Source organism: Pinus tabuliformis, chromosome 6 (genome assembly GCF_031772625.1).
Source record: "Pinus tabuliformis cultivar Carrire ecotype Pingquan chromosome 6, CPIR1, whole genome shotgun sequence".
In the NCBI taxonomy this organism is placed as follows: Eukaryota; Viridiplantae; Streptophyta; class Pinopsida; order Pinales; family Pinaceae; genus Pinus; species Pinus tabuliformis.
The window spans coordinates 716,938,219-716,948,792 of NC_142292.1; positions in this window are offsets into that span (position 1 = coordinate 716,938,219).

Below are 10,574 nucleotides of genomic sequence, written 5' to 3' on the forward strand. Positions count from 1 at the left end.
GTAGAAATCGATCTATTCCTTTCGTTGGCTAAAATTCTCATTACTCATACTTTGCAAAAGTTCAAGTTTGATAATTTAATCACTTTTAAAAGAAATGCAGATTTACAAATTGTGCATCAAGCAATAACAACCAACATGAAGGTTATTGTGGAGACTACCAAGGAAATAATATTATCTTATAAAATTGATACATTTTACCCCTTGTATATGGACGTTGCTCATGTGAAGAAAAGAAATGATATATATATGGAAATAGAAATTTTTTAATTTTTTAATTAATATATGTGTATGCCACACTGTCATTGTATTTATTTCAACTGTCGAAAGGAAATATGTATTTAAATATTACAAAGTCACAAAAAAAATATCTATTTAAACATTATATTAAAATATAATTACGACATAAGGCGTTTCCCTCTAAAATCAACTCCCCAAACTACCTTTCTGTACTAATCTTAACCGTGAGATGCATTGTTAGACGATTCAACAATGCTCTACCGTCCAATTTAATTAAAAAACTTTTAAAATAAATTTAGTTAATTACAAATTTAATTAATTATCATTACGGGTGGGGGCGAAAGGGACGAATACCTTCTTTTTGCTGGCAGGGGGATGAGGAGAGTAGCGAGGGAATACCTTCTTCTTTGTTGTTGCTGCTGCACGAGGATGGAGGATGAGGAGGGCCGCGGAGTGCAGGGAGCGAATACCTCTGTCTGGTTGGTTAGGAAAAACTTACAGTTAGAGAATACCTGTCTGTTATATACCTAATCGTTTTCTATAGAACCAAGTATCATCTTCAAGAAGTTGCTCTAGATTATTCCAAAAAGTAGATTATTCCAGAAGTGTCTCATGAGCATAAACAAGAGAGACACAACAATTTGGGAAAGGCTTCTAATAGAGATGATGATGATTTGGTTGAGAGTGAATTCCTCAATATGCTTTATAAAGATCATAGTTTGTTTTGTTTAGGCTCTGTAAGTGAAACAGGGTCTACTAGGGCACGCCTTTGCCACCAGTTTCAGGAAGGGTCTTTCTCGGAAGTAGGAAGTTGTGGGCATGAACTTTATGTCCCTGCTCTCTCAAGTTCCACACAAACTTCTAGACATAATTGTGGCTCAGATGAAGAACTAAAATTCGTATCATTAGTGCTGGCTGCAGAATCAGAGCTTAAAGCGATGAAGACAACACAAAATACAAGCTAGGATTCTAGACGATGTAGAGGCAGAAGCATTGATGCAAAAGTGGGGTCTGAAATAAAATAATTTTCGAAATTCTCCTTTAGACACCTCAGCTGGATTGCGCATGCCCATAAATTCCTCTGTACCAGGGTCTGTTCACATGCATGCTCTTGCAAATGATCTTGGTTCAATGGCCTCGATGAAGGAGGGAGGTTTACTAAGGCAAATGAATCCCATGTTATCTAATACTAATAAAAGCAATGGGAGATTAATCATGCATGTGTCAAAGCCTCTAGCAATGCCAGTTCAAAGAGATTTTAGTGTTGTTGATATTTTGCACAGTTTGGCTTCTCGGAGCTGAAAAGCTTACCATGCAAGCTGAATAATGATGCCACTTGAAGACATTACTGTGAAAGATCTTCAGCAAGTAGCATTGGAAGCAGCGTCTAGCCTTGACATATCCAAAAGCAAGTGAGACAAATATTATCACTGTTTTTTCATTTTTGTGTGGAAAAATTTATGTGCATTCATAGAAGCTCTTTTTGGTCATGACTATCACTTATGTTTGTTTTTTCAACATGTAGCAATTTAATAAGTCGAGTTAGGAGATTAGATTGTAGTTCTGACCAACTACCTATTGGTAAAAGGATGACTATTTCTGAAGGAACAAAATAGGTGATATTTGGGACGTAGAAACTCAAGGCATCTGTCATTAACGGTTCTTGCAATGAATTTGCATCACTTGAGGAGCTAGTCCATTCTGCTATGGAGAAAACGGAAGCTCTAGCTGTTGAGGGACTCAAAAATATAGTCAGATATGACAGAGCAGGATGCTCCTTCAATTGTCAATATATTGTAGTCATAAGAAATGACATATTTTGTACATACGACAACCAACAAAAGTTGCACTCTAGGGTTGGAAGACACAATAGGTTTGCAAGATGCAAATGGTTCCAATGATAATGTTGACGGGTCGAAATCTTGATTTCAGCTTCTTTCTGTTGTTATTCTTCATCTCAGGTATGTAGTTTGACATGTTTTCTTTTGGGTCTGTTCAAATTGAACAAGAATTCAGATCATTTGACAAAAACACATGTGGCTTGGGATTGAAACAAACACAAGTATGCAAGGACCATTCTTGTGAATTCATCCAAAGTAAAAACTATTAGCATGGATCTAGTGAAGCGGAATTTCTTCTATATTGGCCAGACAATCATGTACTCCTTCATGCAAGTTTTTGGCTTGACTAATGAAATTTAGTAAGACTTAGTAAATAGATTCTTCCCCCATATGAAACTAGCAGAGTCTGAATTTAAAGGCTAATCAAAAATGTAATCTGAATCTCGTTTGAGCCTATTATTCTTGATTATCTAGAATTGAATTTACATAGATTTTAATCGGGAGTCAAAGGAAAATTTGGCTAAAAATATCATGCTTGTGATTGAGTAGAGTTATGAAATTTGCTAGGTCATTTAGATTCTCATGGGTCAAAATATCTTTTAGGGAGTTATAATTACATATTTTTGTTTATTTGTTTCTGATGGTTCTGTACTTTAGGCAGTCTAGGAGAAAGTATAATGTCAATGCAAATGCTCAATGCAGTGATATTCTTTTATCTTCTTTAGTTCCATGGGCACTGAAGAGAACTATACTTCTAAGAAATTTGAATAGAACTTTCAATTCTTGTGACTTGGCTGTTTGTTCTATATATGAGTCTCAAATTGTTTCAAATAGGATAATTTTGTATGTGAGTCCCAAATTGTTTCAAATAGGATATATAGCATTCACATCTGGTTAAATATTTGTTAAATTTAAGATAGTCCATAGGTCCTCATTGCCTTTTATCCTTAGTTAAACATTCCCATATTAGTTGTGAAGCTAGTAAAGCATTTAGAAGTCCATAAAAGATTTACAATAGTGACTGTGTAAAAATGAAATTTGTACTCTACTATCTACTCCCATTGACCTAACCCTTGGTTGTTTGTGGGCATTCATAAAATTATATTATTTTCTGATTGGAAGTAGGCAAAGATAGATGCCACTGGAACTCTGAGTTGCATAGCTCGTGAAAGATAGACAGACTTGTGTCCACTGAAGATCTTAAGCCTTAATCAGGAGGGGAGATATAGGTTGGGTTGAATGTAGTAGCTTTGGCTTGGAAGAGAAATCTAGAGGTAAATTAATAGTTTTTATTCGAAACAGAGTATGCAAGGTTATGTTTCTTGTTGATTGAAAAAGCCAGGGGACATAGGCTCTATATTTTACAAAGCAATAGCACAGCCTGTGTATTGGCCAATATTCATTGTTTCCACTTTAGCAGATAATATTCATAGTTTGTTTTGTTTAGGCTCTGTAAGTGAAACAGGGTCTACTAGGGCACGCCTTTGCCACCAGTTTCAGGAAGGGTCTTTCTCGGAAGTAGGCAGCCGTGGGCATGAACTTTATGTCCCTGCTCTCTCAAGTTCCACACAATCTTCTAGACATAATTGTGGTTCAGATGAGGAACTGAAATTGGTATCATTAATGCTGGTTGCAGAATCAGAGCTTAAAGCGATGAAGACAACACGCAGTAAAATATGAGCTAGGATTCTAGACGATGTAGAGGCAGAAGCATTGATGCAAAAGTGGGGTCTGAAAGAAAAGAATTTTCAAAATTCTCCTCCAGACACCTCAGGTGGATTGCGCAACCCCATAAATTCCTCTGTACTATGGTCTGTTCACCTGCATGCTCTTGCAAATGATCTTAGTTCAGTGGTCTCGATGAAGGAGGGAGGTTTACCAAGGCAAATGAATCCCATGTTATCTAATACTAATAAAAGCAATGGGAGATTAATCATGCATGTATCAAAGCCTCTAGCAATGCCAGTCCAACGAGATTTTAGTGTTGTTGATATTTTGCACAGTTTGGCTTCTCTCGGAGCTGAAAAGCTTACCATGCAAGCTGAAGAATGATGCCACTTGAAGACATTACTGTGAAAGCTCTTCAGCAAGTAGCATTGGAAGCAGGGTCTAGCCTTGACATATCCAAAAGCAGGTGAGACAAATATTATTGCCGTTTTTTCATTTTTGTGTGGAAAAATTTATGTGCATTTAGAGAAGCTCTTTTTGGTCATGACTATCACTTATGTTTGTTTTTTCAACATGTAGCAATTTAATAAGTCGAGTTAGGAGATCAGATTGTAGTTCTGACCAACTACCTATTGGTAAAAGGATGATTATTTCTGAAGGAACAAAACAGGTGAGGTTTGGGATGCAGAAACTCAAGGCATCTGTCATTAATGGTTCTTACAATGAATTTGCATCACTTGAGGAGCTAGTCCTTTCTGCTATGGAGAAAACAGAAGCTCTAGCTGTTGAGGGACCCAAAATACAGTCAGATATGACAGAGCAGGATGCTCCTTCAAGTGTCAATATATTGCAGTCATAAGAAATGACATATTTTGTACATACGACAACCAACAAAAGTTGCACTCTAGGGTTGGAAGACACAATAGGTTTGCAAGATGCAAATGGTTCCATTGATAATGTTGATGGGTTGAAATCTTGATTTTGGCTTCTTTCTGTTGTTATTCTTCATCTCAGGTCTGTAGTTTGACATGTTTTCTTTTGGGTTCGTTCAAATTGAACAAGAATTCAGATCATTTGACAAAAACACATGTGGCTTGGGATTGAAACAAACACAAGTATGCAAGGACCATTCTTGTGAATTCATCCAAAGCAAAAACTATTAGCATGGATCTAGTGAAGCGGAATTTCTTCTATGTTGGCCAGACAATCATGTACTCCTTCATGCAAGTTGTAGGCTTGACTAATGAAATCTAGTAAGACTTGGTAAACAAATTCTTCTCCCTTAGGAAACTAGCAGAGTCTGAATTTAAAGGCTAATCGAAACTGTAATCTGAATCTCGTTTGAGCCTATTAGTCATGATTATCTAGAATTGAATTTACATAGATTTTAATCGGGAGTCAAAGAAAAATTTGGCTAAAAATATCATGCTTGTGATTGAGTAGAGTTATGAAATTTTCTAGGTCATTTTGATTCTCATGGGTCAAAATATCTTTTAGGGAGTTATAATTACATATTTTTGTTTATTTGTTTCTGATGGTTTTGTACTTTAGGCAGTCTAAGAGAAAGTATAATGTCAATGCAAATGCTCGATGCAGTGATATTCTTTTATCTTCTTTAGTTCCATGGGCATTGAAGAGAACTATACTTCTAAGAAATTTGAATAGAACTTTCAATTCTTGTGACTTGGCCGTTTGTTCTGTATATGAGTCTCAGATTGTTTCAAATATGATAATTTTATATATGAGTCCCAAATTGTTTCAAATAGGATATATAGCATTCACATCTGGTTAAATATTTGTTAAAGTTAGGATAGCCCATAGGTCCTCATTGCCTTTTATCCTTAGTTAAACATTCCCATATTAGTTGTGAAGCTAGTAAAGCATTTAGAATTCCATAAAAGATTTACAATAGTGACTGTGTAAAAATGAAATTTGTACTCTACTATCTACTCCCATTGACCTAACCCTTGGTTGTTTGTGGGCATTCATAAAATTATATTATTTTCTGATTGGAAGTAGGCAAAGATAGATGCCACTGGAACTCTGAGCTGCATATAGACAGACTTGTGTCCACTGAAGATCTTAAGCCTTAATATGGAGGGGAGATATAGGTTGGGTTGAATGTAGTAGCTTTGGCTTGGAAGAGAAATCTAGAGGTAAATTAATAGTTTTTATTCGAAACAGAGTATGCAAGGTTATGTTTCTTGCTGATTGAAAAAGCCAGGGGACATAGGTTCTATATTTTGCAAAGCAATAGCACAACCTGTGTATTGGCCCATATTCATTGTTTCCACGTTAGCAGATAATATTTTGTGTGTTATATGGATGCAACAAACATAAAAAAATGATGGACATTGAAGTGAGCCTCTAGTCCCATGTGTCATGGTCACTTGTGACCATGTTTGTAGCATAGTCAAGAACATATAAAGATATGTAGTGCCTAGTTACTAATGCAATGAGGTGGTCCCATTATCCAAAATTGACCAAAACACCCTGTAACCATATGAACCTATACAATGTTCTAACTTCTAAACAACCTGAACATAGCAAGGAACATTGTTGAAGTGAAATGCATGCATCGACAAAAATGGTCCTAATACCTTAAAATTAGATCTTTGTACCATTAACATTTTTAAGTTTAAGAGTATAGATTCTAGAAGCTAGATATATCGAAGTTAAAAAGTATAGAAGCTACCATAAATGTTTGCTGGAATTTTATTTAGCCATAGTTGTTCCTAAAATAAATCAAACCATGTTGTTGAAGTTGGGGTATTGATTGTTACTCTGGACTGTTGGAGTAATATCTGTAATGTTTGTGCTTCTGGGAAATACTCTTGATGCTTAGGCTTTTGAGTGCTTACTAAAATTCCTTGTAGTGATTTGATGATGCACCGGTTTATCTTAGGTACACTCTATACTCAACAATCATATAAAGTGAGCGATTCATTTCCATTTAAATGGATTAGCAGGAAATGGAAAGAGGGATTTTATGTGACATCAATGGCAATTGCTAGAAATCAATGGGGTATGGTTATGTCAAGGAATGCAGTGTTTTCAAATCAGGTGATCTTTTGTTCTGAAAAATTAGATAGCATTATTTTTATTCTTCACAGAAATTCAGGTTGCATTTGCCATGCTATTTTCTTTATAATTTGAATCTCTTTAATAAACCATTATTTCTCATTAACTACTAGTTGCACCTATTCAGTCTATTGAGCTTGAGCTTGATTAACACTTTGAACATCTGCTCTTCCCAGCACTCATGTAAAGGTTTGATTTATACTACTAAATTTGATTCATCAAAGTCTTTTAGGTTACTATTTCCTCTAGAGAGTGGCCTGGACTGATAGGTCCCTGAGGAGTAATCTTGGGTGGCATTGAAGGCTCTTGATGGTGACAAAGAAGTCCTAATGGAAGGAAATGGACCAGGAATGCATATTTGAGCAGCTTTCCTTTCCAACATTTTGCATTGTCAAATGTTCACCAACGGTAAAACTTTCTGATTTATCACATTTTCCTTTTCAGATCTAACAACGTGTTAAAAAGACATCAAAGAGACACTCACAATGAAAGAAGACGTTGTGTACCAAAATTTGATCTCTGATTGACACAATAGCATTTTTATTTTCTGATTGATCAATAGGTATACAATAGTGACTGTGTGAAAATGACTTGGGATAGATTTGGACAAAAATAACCTATTCCAAAATTGGGAATTCCAACAAATATCATTATGAAGAGGAATCTCAACCTGATTGTACAAGTTAAAATGCAAAAATCTCCAGCAATATATTTGAATTGGTTAGTGAAGATGACATGGTAGGTCATCGATATATTAATGGATCAAAATGTAAGAAGTCCAAATTCTCTTCTGAGCTGGACCAATCAGAATCTTCTAGTTCTGATGAGGAGTTCATAAAATTTTGCAGATTGAGGCCTGCACGAAGGAACACTTTTGAATCATTAGGACTGAAGGTTAGAGCATATCCTTGAACATGAGATGGCCTTGCACAATAGTCTTGTTTACTTTAAATTAAAGGTCAATTATTATGCTCCTTAGGCAATTACAAATTCTCTTTGGGCACCTTGTCTCTCCATTGTACAAGCAATTAGACAGCCCAAAACATAAGTCTTTTATTGTATCCACTGTAAAATCAATCATCTAATCTTTTACTTTCAATTCTTTCCCCTGAAAAAAATAAACATTTGTGTTATTCTTACGTAACTACAAATGGTCAATGCAGTGATACTCTCTTATTGTCTGTAGTTTCATGGGCATTGAACAAAACCACGCTTTTATGAGATATGAATAGAAATTTAGATTCTTGTGATTGGTTTTCTGTTCTATATATGATTCTTTGTTGTTAGAGGGGCACCTCTCTCTCTCTCTCTACACACATATCTCTATATATTTATATTTATAATTTTTCCCCCAAAAAAAACTTTGGGGACCCCTCACTTCCTTAGAATATCCAGATGGATTATATGTGTGTGTGTAATCCCCCCAAAAAAACTTGGGGATCCTCCCCTCCCCCTTCTTCCCTTCGAATATCCAGATGGAGGACAGCTCAACTGCCAGCCACAATGGTAGTTGGTAACCCACTAGGACCCAGTGAGACTCAAGACTCAACATGTCTTGAACCAGATACCTCATGGAAAACTCCACCTTCAAACAGTCCATTTAAACTAATTGAGGTAACCCATTGGACTTGATTAATATTGAAGTAAATGGTTGTGGCCTTTGATCCATTAATGTGTGCATGGGTCATGGAACCATTTAATACAATTCTTCTAGGTGTATCCACACATTTTATCACTACCTCTAGGTGACCTCATGATTCTAGGAAAAGTCCTAATGGGAATTGAACCCGCCCATTAGTGGAAAATAAATTCCTTGCTGCTCACCATTATCTCTCTCTCTCTCTCTATATATTTCCTCTTTGAGAACCTCTTTCTTGGAATCAGGATCGAGGGTTGAATTTACTTAGAATTCAATCATGGATCAAATCCCTTTCTTCGAACCTCTTTTCTTAGAATCAGAATCTAGAATTGAATTTACATAGATTTTAATCGGGAATCAAAGGAAAATTTGGCTAAAAATACAAAACATAAGTCTTTTATTGTATCCACTGTAAATCAATCATCTAATCTTTTACTTTCAATTCTTTCCCTTGAAAAAAATAAAGGTTTATGTTATTCTTACGTAAGTACAAATGCTCAATGCAGTGATACTCTCTTATCGTCTGTAGTTTCATGGGAATTGAACAGAACCATGCTTTTATGAAATATGAATAAAAATTTAGATTCTTGTGATTGGTTTTCTGTTCTATATATGATTCTTCGCTGTTAGATAGCATTATTTTTATTCTTCACAAAAGTTCAGGTTGGATTTGCCATGCTATTTGCTTTATAATCTGAATCTCTTTAATAAACCATTATTTCTCATTGACTACTAGTTGCATCTGTTTAGTCTGTTGAGCTTGATTTTCTCTATCCAAGTGAAGGTATTCACAGACGCTGGGACAGTGGCTATCAAATAACTTCTATTGATGCAACTTCTAATCAAGCTGCATTCATCCTGAGCAAGCCGAAAAAGAAATTGTCAAGTGAAGTACAGGAAACACTTCTAACATCTGCTTTTCCCAACACTCATGTAAAGGTTTGATTTATACTACTAAATTTGATTCATCAAAATCTTTTAGGTTACTATTTCCTCTAGGGACCTTGAGGAGTAATCTTGGGTGGCATTGAAGGCTCTTGATGGTGACAAAGAAGTCCTAATGGAAGGAAATGGACCAGGAATGCATATTTGAGCAACTTTCATTTCCAACATTTTGCATTGTCAAATGTTCACCATTGGTAAAATTTTCTGATTTGTCACATTTTCCTTTTCAGATCTAACAACATGTTAAAAAGACATCAAAGAGACACTCACAATGAAAGAAGATGTTTTGTAGCAAAATTTGATCTTTGATTGACATAGTAGCATTTTTCTTTTCTGATTGATCAATAGGTATACAATAGTGACTGTGTAAAAATGACTTGGGATAGATTTGGACAAAAATTACATATTCGAAAAGTGGGAATTCCAAAAAATATCATGATGAATATGAAACTCAACCTGATTGTACAAGTTCAAATGCAAAAATATCCAGCAATATATTTGAATTGGTTAGTGAATATGACACGGTACGTCATCGACAGATTAATGGATCAAAATGTAAGAAGTCCAAATTCTCTTCTGAGCTAGACCAATCAAAATCTTCTAGTTCTGATGAGGAGTTCAGAAAATTTTGCAAACATAGGCCTACATGAAGGAACGATTTTGAATCATTAGGACTGAAGGTCAGAGCATATCCTTGAACATGAGATGGCCTTGCACAATAGTCTTGTTTACTTTAAATTAAAGGTCAATTATTATGCTCCGTAGGCAATTACAAATTCTCTTTGGGCACCTTGTCTCTCCATTGTACAAGCAATTAGACAGCCCAAAACATAAGTCTTTTATTGTATCCGCTGTAAAATCAATCATCTAAGCTTTTAATTTCAATTCTTTCCCTTGAAAAAAATAAATATTTGTGTTATTCTTACGTAAATAAAAATTCTCAATGTAGTGATACTCTCTTATTGTCTGTAGTTTCATGGGCATTGAACAGAACCATGCTTTTATGAAATATGGATAGAACTTTAGATTCTTGTGATTGATTTTCTGTTCTATATATGATTCTTTGCTGTTAGAGGGGCACCTCTCTCTCTCTACACACACATATATCTATATATTTATGTTTATATTTTTTCCCCCAAAAAAACCTCTGGGGACCCCCTCAC